Genomic DNA, 10520 nt, shown 5'->3' with positions numbered 1-10520 from the left:
TTGTTTTCTGACACGTGCTTGTCACACCCTATGTGACACGTGACACGCCCGTGTCTTTGTTGGACCCGGTATTGGGATAGTAATCGGTCCTTTGTTAACCTACATGCACACCAATAAAGAGGTTAAATACTCAGTTAACACTCACTGAAAGGTAAAGTAGATGGATATTTTGAGGGAGTGAGTGTCGGGCCTTCCATCCATTATGGCGGCTTGAAAACAACTGACTTCAGGAACCCCGGTTAGGTGCCGCCACTGAAACACCCTCGCGTAGTAACATTTTACGAATGTATTCCTTTAAAATTAGAAAATACAAATAGCTGCAGCATTAGTTGCTTTAATATAGAGAAAAAAATAACGTAAAACTCTTAAAAGACCGTTTTTTTGTCCGAAATCGTTATAATCCAGGCGCGTTTTTGGATATTACTGACTTAGGAACTAGTTTCTGTGGTGTAGTATAAGGCAGCAAAGAGGCTCAGTCTGCCCACAGAGCCCTCGTGTCATACAACAACACTGGACTTAGAAATTTTCCAGGCACCCCCAAATAATCAAGCCGTCTACGCAGTAAATTGGTACGACCGGGAACTAAAACCTTCGCAAATGTGAAGCAAAAGAAGTATCCTATGCAGTACCCATGCTATTTTTTCGGTATATCAGAAGCAGTTGTTAGCTAGATTAATCGTGTTTTGTTTTCCAGATAATTTTAATATATTCTTTTCTTTCTTGTATATCTTTGCTTCATTGTTCACCAAAAATTAGTGTTTCTGCTATTATTTTTTCTGTGTTGTGAGAAGTTAGCTGTAAGTTAAATTTGTTTCTTATATCTTCATATCCTGTTCATTCTAAAAGAAAATTTTCTAATGTTTCCTTGTCACATTCATCATATGGACATCGCTCACTCTTTCCTTGGTAGCCATTTCTCCAGTTTAAACTTAGCGTGTTGGTTTTTGCTCTCATCATTAATCTTGATTCTTCATGTTGTCTATCCAGCTTTCTTCTTCTATATTACTCTTGTATTTTCTGTATATACTTAGTGTAGGTTTCTGTTCTGCTTCCCTTCTCCACCTTGATGTATCCCATTCTTTGATTTTTGTTAGAATACTTTCCTTCTTTACATCTTTTATTTCTCTAAGTGTCAAGTTCATGTTTTGCATACTTTCAGGTTCTTTATCCATGTAGTCTTTCCCTTCTCATATTCCTGCATGAAGATCTCTTTCATCAACTCATTTCTATTCTCTTTTAGTATGTGTTTAGTAAACATGATTTTATTTTTGCATCTCGGGCTACTGTTGATGTTGCTCCTACTTCTGATCTCAAGACGCAGCTTGCTGTATATGTTGGGACCTGTAAAATGCATCTGTAAACTTTGTTTTCTGTGCACTGGAGTTTGTCTAGTTCTTTTTTCGTGTAGTAAAGTATTTCTGCTCCATATGCTATGGTAGCCAATCCGACGCCTTTCCAGTATCCTTTTCCAACTAACAACCTGTTACAACTCCTTTCCGTGATGCTATATGCCATGTTTGCTAGTTGATTGGCTTTGTTCATTTTCTCTTATGTTCCTTAAAGCAGTCCTTCTTGTTTTCTATTGTTATTCCAAGATACTTTATTTTATTACATGTAGGTACTAATGCCTGCAATTGTTTCTGGTTGTTCTTGTTGATTATATATTAATATTACTTTTTTCTTTGTTTGTTTGGAGCCCACATTGCATAGCTATGTTCTGTATAAGGTTGATGCTGTACTTTGCTTCATCTATTGTTCTTGACAGTAGTAGTCCATCGTCAGCATAATATAAAATAGGAATATTTAACTTATCATTTTTTAATCCAATTTGTTCGTCTCCTAGTTTCTGTATGATTTTGTAACGGCTGCCGGTCTTGGTTGTGTGTAGCTCAGACAGGGTCTTGAGGGGACGAACAAGGCGTGAAGGAAAACACTCCGCTGCTTTAGGTGAATATATTCTTAACCTAAGTACAGGGGCGTTGGAGAGAGCCGAGACTGTAGGTCTGAGTGAGTCGGGCTCTCGGGAAGGAGTCCAGATTAGAGGCTTGGAAAATAATGAAGTTACAACCGGTCACGTACGTCAAGGTGACCTCTAAGTTGACGAAATGCTTGTTACACATACTGAGACGAACGTACGATCAACACTGACAAGTGACATTCCTACAGACGGTGGCGTGATCTATCTGAAGTGGGTATTTTCCACTGATACATGCATTCCTAATCCATGGTGACATATAATAATAATAATAATACACTGATATAACTACAACTACTTTAACAATATCGTATGTTATTAGCAGAAAAAGGATTGTGGAACCATTACACCCTTGTCGTACTGCATTTGTTATGTTGATTGTTGACTGTTTTTCATTGTTCAAATGTAAATGTGTTCGATCATTATGATATATATGTGCTATGATATTTATCAGCCTTGAGTCTATTTTGTTGTTCATAAGTGTCTTTATTAAATTTCCTCCGTCAATTGAATCAAAAGCTTTCTTGAAGTCCAATGATGTTACTATTAGTGTGTTTTTGTTTTGTATGTTTCAGAGATACAGTACTTTAATATGTATAAGTTGTCCGTGACTCTTCTTTCCTCTGTGAAGCCTGCCTGCAGATCACTCCTTAGTCCAACTTCTCTAAAATGATCTTCAATCTTTTGCCTCACAATGCCCATAAATAGTTTATATGATGAATTGGCCAGTGCTATTGGTCTTAAATCGGCTGCTGTAGGTTTGTTCTTCTTGGGTATTAGGGTAGTGTTAGTCTTTTTCCAACTTTCTTTTATATTCTCTTCCGTAATAATTTTGTTTAAACATTCCACAAGTTTGTCGACACATATTTCACTTGGGCTTAGTGCCTTATACAGGTCTGGTTTCAATTTATCTGCCCCAATGCTTTACCTTTCTTTGTTCTTTTAAGTTGTGTCTGCACGTCTTCCTTCGTCACTGTTACTCCATCTTTCTTCATTGGTCTAGGTCCTTGTATATTACACTGGTAGGCTATATCTAAATGTTCTCTCTGTGTTATTTTTGTCCTTAAGTTGATTGGATTCCCTTTTTCGCCTTCTAACAGGTTGTGCTGTTCTTCCTCCATCTCTCTCTCGAGTTTGTTCATATATTCTTCTGGTGTTTTCGTTCCATACTTCGTATATTTTATTTTCTCCTTGTCTGTAAACTGTATTCCAAAAGGAATTTAGGTTCTCTGGTATATATGGTTCTTCTTCAATTTTATCTAATATGTTGTTTATCTCAACTTCGATAACTCTATTCCTTGCTTGGTCACTGCTAGACATGTACACACGTAAGAAACTAAAACTGTGTTTTTCCACTACACATTTCACATGCAATATATCACTGTGCTTGGTATTCACTTTTTCTGTAACTAAAAAGTCATTTTTTCTATGCATAACACATAAACCACCTCCTGTCTTGTCTTTCTCATCTCTGTTTGAGTGTATGTACTTTAAATCATCCAAAGCGTTAACTTTCATATTTTTGTGTTTCTGTAAGGCACAAAATTGTGTTTTCCGATACTAGTTTTTCTATCTCACATTGTTTCACCTGTGTAAGTCCTTGCACATTGAGCAAACTTATTTCTAGCTTAGCACTGCATTTCTTATTTACAAAAAACTCCTGTGTAGTTTATTCCTTCTGATAAACCATCCTTCCTCACCGGCATCCCTCTTTTCTTGCAGCTCCCTTCTAAGTTCTCTGTCTAGTTCTCTTTCTTTCTTCGTTAGATCTGGGACTATCCATATTCTCTTAAAAGCGTCAATCCACAAAATCTTTATCTTCATCTTGATTCATAATGCGCAGCTCACCCATTCAGGTGCATAACACGCATATTTGTGTTGGCTGTGGGGGGGACAGGGAGCTGGGTGTGCAGGGGAGGGAAGTGAATCTAGTATAATTGTTAGTGTTGGTGTGTTGTGGTGACAAGTGAGTGTGTATTTGTTTTCTGAATGAGTCTATTGTACCGCAGTCTGGTGAGGGAGGCTGTTCCAGTCACGTATGGTGCGTGGAAAGTATGAGTGCTTGTATGCGTCAGTGTTAGTGTGACATGTTTGGTATTTATGGATGTGTGTTACGAGTACGTTGACTGTTGACGTTGTGTAAGTATGTATGTGGATCAATGTCGGTGTGAGTGTTTGTGATCTTGTACATAAGTGTAAGTCTGTGTGCTTGTCTGCGTAAGTGAAGAGGTTCCATGATTATTTGTTGTTTGATCCGTGTTGTGATGCCAGGCGTTCGAGTGTAATTGTTTGTAATGAACCTAGCCTTTGGTGTTGATTTGTTCTAACCTATGAATGTTTCTGTGTGTGTAGAAGGATCCCACACCGTGGAGCAGTATTCCAGTGTTGGTCTCACAAGTTTGTCATAAGCTATGTGTTTTATGTCAGGTGTGCAGTTATGTAAATTCCTCCTCAGGAACCCCAGAGCTCGGTTGGCTGTGGCTGTGATGCGGTCTATGTGGGTGTTGAACTTAAGGTTAGTGGAGAGGTGGACACAAAGATACTTGTGTGTGTGGACTGATTCTAGTTCTGAATTATGGAGAGTGTAAATGTGATGGATGGGGTTGTGAGCTCTGGTGAAGCTTAATAGTTTGCATTTATCTGGTCAGAAGTGCATTTGCCAAGTGCGCTCCCACCGCTGGAGGCAAATAGTCTAGTGGAAGAGTTAGGTGTTGAGAGTGGAAGATCGTTAATGTACAGGAGGAAAAGAAGGGGGCCTAGAACGGTGCCTTGTGGGACACCTGAAGAAACAGGGACAGTGTCAGATGAAGATCCGTCAAGAAGAACACGTTGAGTCTGGTTAGTAAGAAATGCAGTGATCCAGTGTAGAATAGGTCCTGAAATACCGTAGTATTTCAATTTTAATGTCAGTCTTTTGTGTGAGACTTTGTTGATGGCTTTGGCAAAATCTAAAATAATAGCGTCAACTTGTTTGATGTCACTTCGGTCAAGTAGCCTCGTAATGTCGTAAAATATAGTAATGAGTTACGATTCACATCAGCGTTTGGGTCGAAAGTGTTGTGAGTCAGTAAGGATGTTGTTTGTGTCAAGGTGATTCATTATGTGTTTGTGTATTATACATCATCATTTCATCGACGCCTGCTCCTAGGAGCTCCCACCAAGGGATGGCCACGGCAGAAGAGCTTCCAACTTTCTCTATCCAGACACTCCCTCCTTGCCTGCTCAAAGTTTCTCAAAGATCTTTCCCCCCTCTCCCTAACGTACTCCTGCACCCTATCCCTCCATTTCACTGGAGGTCGTCCTCTAGCCTGCCCTGCCTCTATCTCACTCACATACACCCTTCTGGTCATCTTACTCTCCTCCATTCGCTCCATGTGGCCAAACCACTTGAAAGTCTGTCGGTTCACTTCTTCCACCACTCCACACTTCTTCCTGTGACACATTCCAAAACGCTCGTACACACTTTCATTACTCATTCCATCCATTCTACTCGCACCACAAGCACTCCTCAAATAACTCATTTCCACTGCCTGCACTCTAGACCTCTGACTGTCATTCCAGGCCCACGTTTCACTTGCATATGTGAGGGTTGGTACTATTATTGTATTTCAAATCCCTCTTTACCTCCATGCTCACACTTCTGCCATTCATGATTCATCTCAAGGACCCAACCACCCTTCTTCCTTGCAATGCCCTTTCTCTTACATCTCCCTCCATACCACCATGCTTACACATAACTGATCCAAGGTACTTAAACTCATTGACCTCCTCCATTTCTTCACCATTCAAAATTATTTTGCATTCTTTTTCAAATTCAATTCCCACTCTATATGGGCATACAAAATCTACAACCTCACTTCTACTTTGCTCACAAACCATCACTGTACTTTTGTTGACATTTACTTTCAGCTTTCTCCTGTCACAGACACTATCAAAAACACTGACCAAATTTTGTAGGTCACTTTCATTTTCTGCAATGAGCACCGTGTCATCAGCAGACAGTATCGAGTTCAGTACCCACTTCCTTCCCTCATCGAACAGTCTTACTCCAACTTCTCCAACTTTGCCCTTAATTTCTCTAATAACGCCATCCAAATAAATATTGAATAACCATGGTGACATGACGCACCCTTGTCTTAAGCCCACTTTTATCTCAAAAATGTTCACTTGTTTCTCCAGTAATTTTGACACATGCAGATGCATCCTCATAGGAAGACTTTATTGCACTAAGCAGTTTTCCTCCCACACCACAAATCTTTAAAATATCCCACAAGGCAAGCCACTCGACTCTGTCATAAGCTTTTTCCAAATCCATGAAGACAGCATATAGTTTCTTTCCTTTGCTATTATTTTTTCTACTACCATCCTGAAGGCAAATATCTGATCCACACATCCCTTCCCTTCCTGAAGCCTCCTTGTTCTTCACAGATTTTCTCTTCTGTAAGTTTTGCACCCTCTCTATTATGACTTTTCCATATAGTACCTTTCCGGGTATACTCAGGAGACTTATACCTCTATAGCTCCCACATTCCCTCCTGCTCTTCCCTTGTAAACTGGGACAATGATGGCTTTCGTCCAGTCTGCTGGCGCCCCCCTTCCCATGCTACTTCACATATCTTGACCATCCATCTAACAACTACATCTCCTCCACACTTCAACATTTCTGCTGTGATTCCATCAATTCCTGCTGCATTTCCATTTTTTAATCTTTTATTGACTGATTTACTTCTTCCTATGTTATACTTCTTTCTTTATACACTCCTCCTCTACCTCTGCTCAAAACTGCTGCTGGACGTCCATTCTCAAAATTCATTAAGTTTTTGAAATATTCTCTCCATCTCTCTTCACAGCTTCCTGTCTTTCAACATCTTTCCATTCTCATCCTTAACTTCATTTATTTTACTTGAGGAGATATTTTCTGCATTTCTTTCGTTTTTACTTCTTTCCAATATGATTTCCTGTTCCCTCTATATTTTTCACTTAGTCTTTTTCCAAAGTCTTCATCAACTTTCTTCTTACTTTCTTTTATTGCTTGTTTCAATTTCATTTTGCATTCTCTATATTTCTTTTTCCTTTCCCTTTTTACTTGTTCAGCCACATTTCTTTCTTGAGTTTTCTTAAAAAGTTCCCTTTTCTCTTTTACTATCCTCCTTATCTCTTCTGTCCACCATGAATTTCCTTTTCTTTTCCATCTCTCACCACTTTCATCCCTAACACTTTTTTTGTTGTAGTTACCATTATTTCTTTAAATGTTCCAAAACTTTTCAGTATTTGTATCATCTTTTACACTTTCCCATTTTTCACTTAAGGCCTCTGCCAATTCACGGTTATACTCATCTTTTATTTCTTTTCCTGTAACTTTTCTATCATCAGTATTTCCATTTTTACTTCACCTTTCTTTTCAAACACCCACTTTTCTTTCAGCTTTAACTTTGCCAGCACTGCAAGATGGTCAGATCCATCTTACTACCTTCGCATCACAATTTTTTTTTTCTAAGCCTTCCATCTACTGCCACATTATTATATGTTCGAAAATTTTACATGGAATCGATGTTCGTGAGATGGGGCGATAATTGGCTGGGTCAGTCCGGTCACCTGTCTTGAACAATGGATTGATGTTTGCCAAAAGCCAGTCGGAGGGTAATGAGGTGGATGATAGGGATTGGGTGAATATGGCCTGAAGGATGGAGGCAAGGATGGGGGCAAAGGATTTAAGGCTGAAGACAGGAATGTTGTCGGGGCCAGTGGATTTAGTTGTCAAGTCCTTCCAGTAATATCTGTATTCCGTTAGTCGTGATGTCAAGGGGGGCTATGAGGGGGAAGGGGCTGTGTGGCATGTTTGGTGTCAGGTTGTGTTCTTGTGTGTATACCGATTGGAACTGTGTGTTGAGTATTTGTGCTTTGTGTTGTGGGCTGGCTACAAATGTGTTAGTGTTGTCTTTTAGTGATGTAATCGTGTTGGTGTCATGTTTGCGCACCTTAAAGAATTTGAAAAAGTTTCTTTTCTTATTTCTTACGTTGTCTGTGAGGTAAGTTGCTATGTGTTTGCGTTCCGCTACTTTTATGATTTTGGCAAATGTGTTTTGGTGTTTTTTGTAGGCAGTCCAATCAATTATCTGTTGTGTTGTATGTCTGCGCGCGTCTGTAGAGTCTTTGTTTCTTGCGATGTTGTTCATGAGATCCCTGGAAAACCAGGGAAGTGTGTACCTACTAGAAAGTGTTTTGTGTTATGTGTCTGTTCATAGAGTTATGTATGGTGTGTTTCAGGTTGTTCCACTTGGCGGAAGAAGGTCTTGTGTGTGGGTCTGTCATAAAAAAGTCAGTGCTGAAGGCAGTTAGGTCTTGTTTGATCATGTCTAAGTCAGACCTTGAATAAAGGAATATCTGTCTGGGTCTCTGTTTATGTCTAATCGGTCAGAGGTCAGCGTCAAAGATGAGTATGTCGTGGTCACTAAGTCCTGGAACAACCTGAGTGTTTGTTATGTTAAGAATGTTGTTGGTGAGAAAAAGGTCAAGTGTGTGTCCTAGCTATGGTCAAAGGGACACTGTGGCCAGCGGGAGTGGTACAGTATGTGTTCGTGTTGGCTGGAGTGCTGTTTGTGAGAGTGAAAATGTTTGAATGATGTCAACGAATGTGTCGTGTAGTTGGCGTCTGTTTGTGGGGAATAATGGGGTTGGGGGCGTCAGCATCGGGAGGATCTAAAGGGGAAATTGCAGTCTCGTCGATGTCGGGGAGGTTGAAATCACCTGTGATCCAGATGTTTGTCTAACTGTATGTGTGAAAGAGAAATTTGAAGATTGTGTAAATAGTCTGTATTGGTAGAAGGCAGTCTGTAGAAAGCAGCAATAAGAAGAGATTTACAGTTGAAGGTTTGTAACTGGACCCAGATGATTTTGCAGTCTGTGTCAAGGTCAGGCCTCTACTTAACACAAAGACCCTGCTTGGTGGCGATGATAACACTGCCACCTTTGCCGAGGTCTGTTGGGCAGTCTTTACGGTAAACGGTCATACTAAAAGGGGGAGGGAAAATCTCACTACTGTCTATGTCAGGAGTCAACCAAGTCTCAGTCCCTACTATTATGTCGGGGTTGTGTGTAGTGATTAGATGGTGTAACTGGGCTATTTTATTTTTAATACTGCGAAAGTTAATTGTTAATAGTCGGAGCCAACGAAAAGTCAATGATTTTGTGATTTCCGGAGAAAAATACTATCTCCATAAAAAAGCAGCATCATATTTTGTCCAGAAATAAGCAGTCAGCATCTCAAAATTAGTAGGCTACCCTCTTGTAAGTAATCCCTGCAGGCGTTGTCCATGTATTGAAAGAAAAGCTGGACAAATATAGATTGGGAGACAGGACTGTCTGAGCTTGAGCTCAGGCCCTGAATACTATAAATAGGTAAATACACTCACATATAGGGGGTTGAGAGGTCACAGTAAAAAGCTAAAAAAGGGAACATGTCTGAAGGATAAAAAGAAGTATATACAGTTTCCTATACAGAAGTGTAGATGAGTGGAACGGTCTAAGGGAGGAGATTGTGGAGGCGAGGAGTGTCCATCAAATGAAGGAGAGGTTGGATAGATATTGACATGGGGACAAGACTATCCGAGCTTAGCTCAGGCCCTGTGTAGTAAATGCTAACAGTATTATCATATTTGCGTATAAATGCCTATAAATCGCGTATTTCAACTTGAAATATAACTTTGCGAGTAGAGGAAGCCCATTTCTTTATAAAATGATGAGATATACACACTTTGAGAGGTATATGATAAGTGTGGGCGGTATGGCAACACCCGGCAGGGGAAAAGGGGAAAAGAAAACAGGTCGTGTTGAAGCCGCAGTTGAAGGCGGCTGCCTTACGATTGGCTGACAGTTCTGAAAACACGCTTGTGATTCGCTGGGAGTCCGATGACGTCATCGCCGATGCCCACCCTATCAGCGGCTTCACTGCCTGAAGGCAGTGTCACAATGGCCGTTTTCGTCCAACCGTTGGGGCTACGGGCAACGCCTGTGCGCCCAACTGGGAGCGAGTTCACGGTTATCCGTAAGCTGGTGTCACCCAGTGCTTTTTTCTTCCCGCCGCATTGGCGCCACCTAGGGCAACCAGCAACTCCAACTTTTCCTGGTGTGTGTCACACGGTTAAGGTCGGTTGCCTGTATCCACATCAACGTAAACATCTGTTCTCGCTAGCAAGGGGCTGTCGGGGGCTTCTTACCAACCCAAGTTATGGACTTGTTGCTGCAGTTAAATGGAAGGAAACAGTTGTGGTGTGGTGTGTGTGGTTTTCCTCCATGCCAGTTCTCATTGTCAACCCACCCATCTTGACTCAACCACATAAACACATGGATCGAATAACAACACACACACACACACACACACACACACACACACACACACACACAGACTCATTAGGAAGCATTGCAGATGTTTCTGACAAACAATAATGACTTCACCATTTCTTGAGTGTTAGAATTGTATTTGGTGAGTGGCTCACATGAACCAAACCTAGCTCTTGGCAAGAAGAGAGCAGTCGTCTTTAACACT

This window comes from Eriocheir sinensis, chromosome 46 (genome assembly GCF_024679095.1).
Source record: "Eriocheir sinensis breed Jianghai 21 chromosome 46, ASM2467909v1, whole genome shotgun sequence".
NCBI lineage: Eukaryota > Metazoa > Arthropoda > Malacostraca > Decapoda > Varunidae > Eriocheir > Eriocheir sinensis.
Note: the sequence above shows the minus strand (reverse complement) of the source record.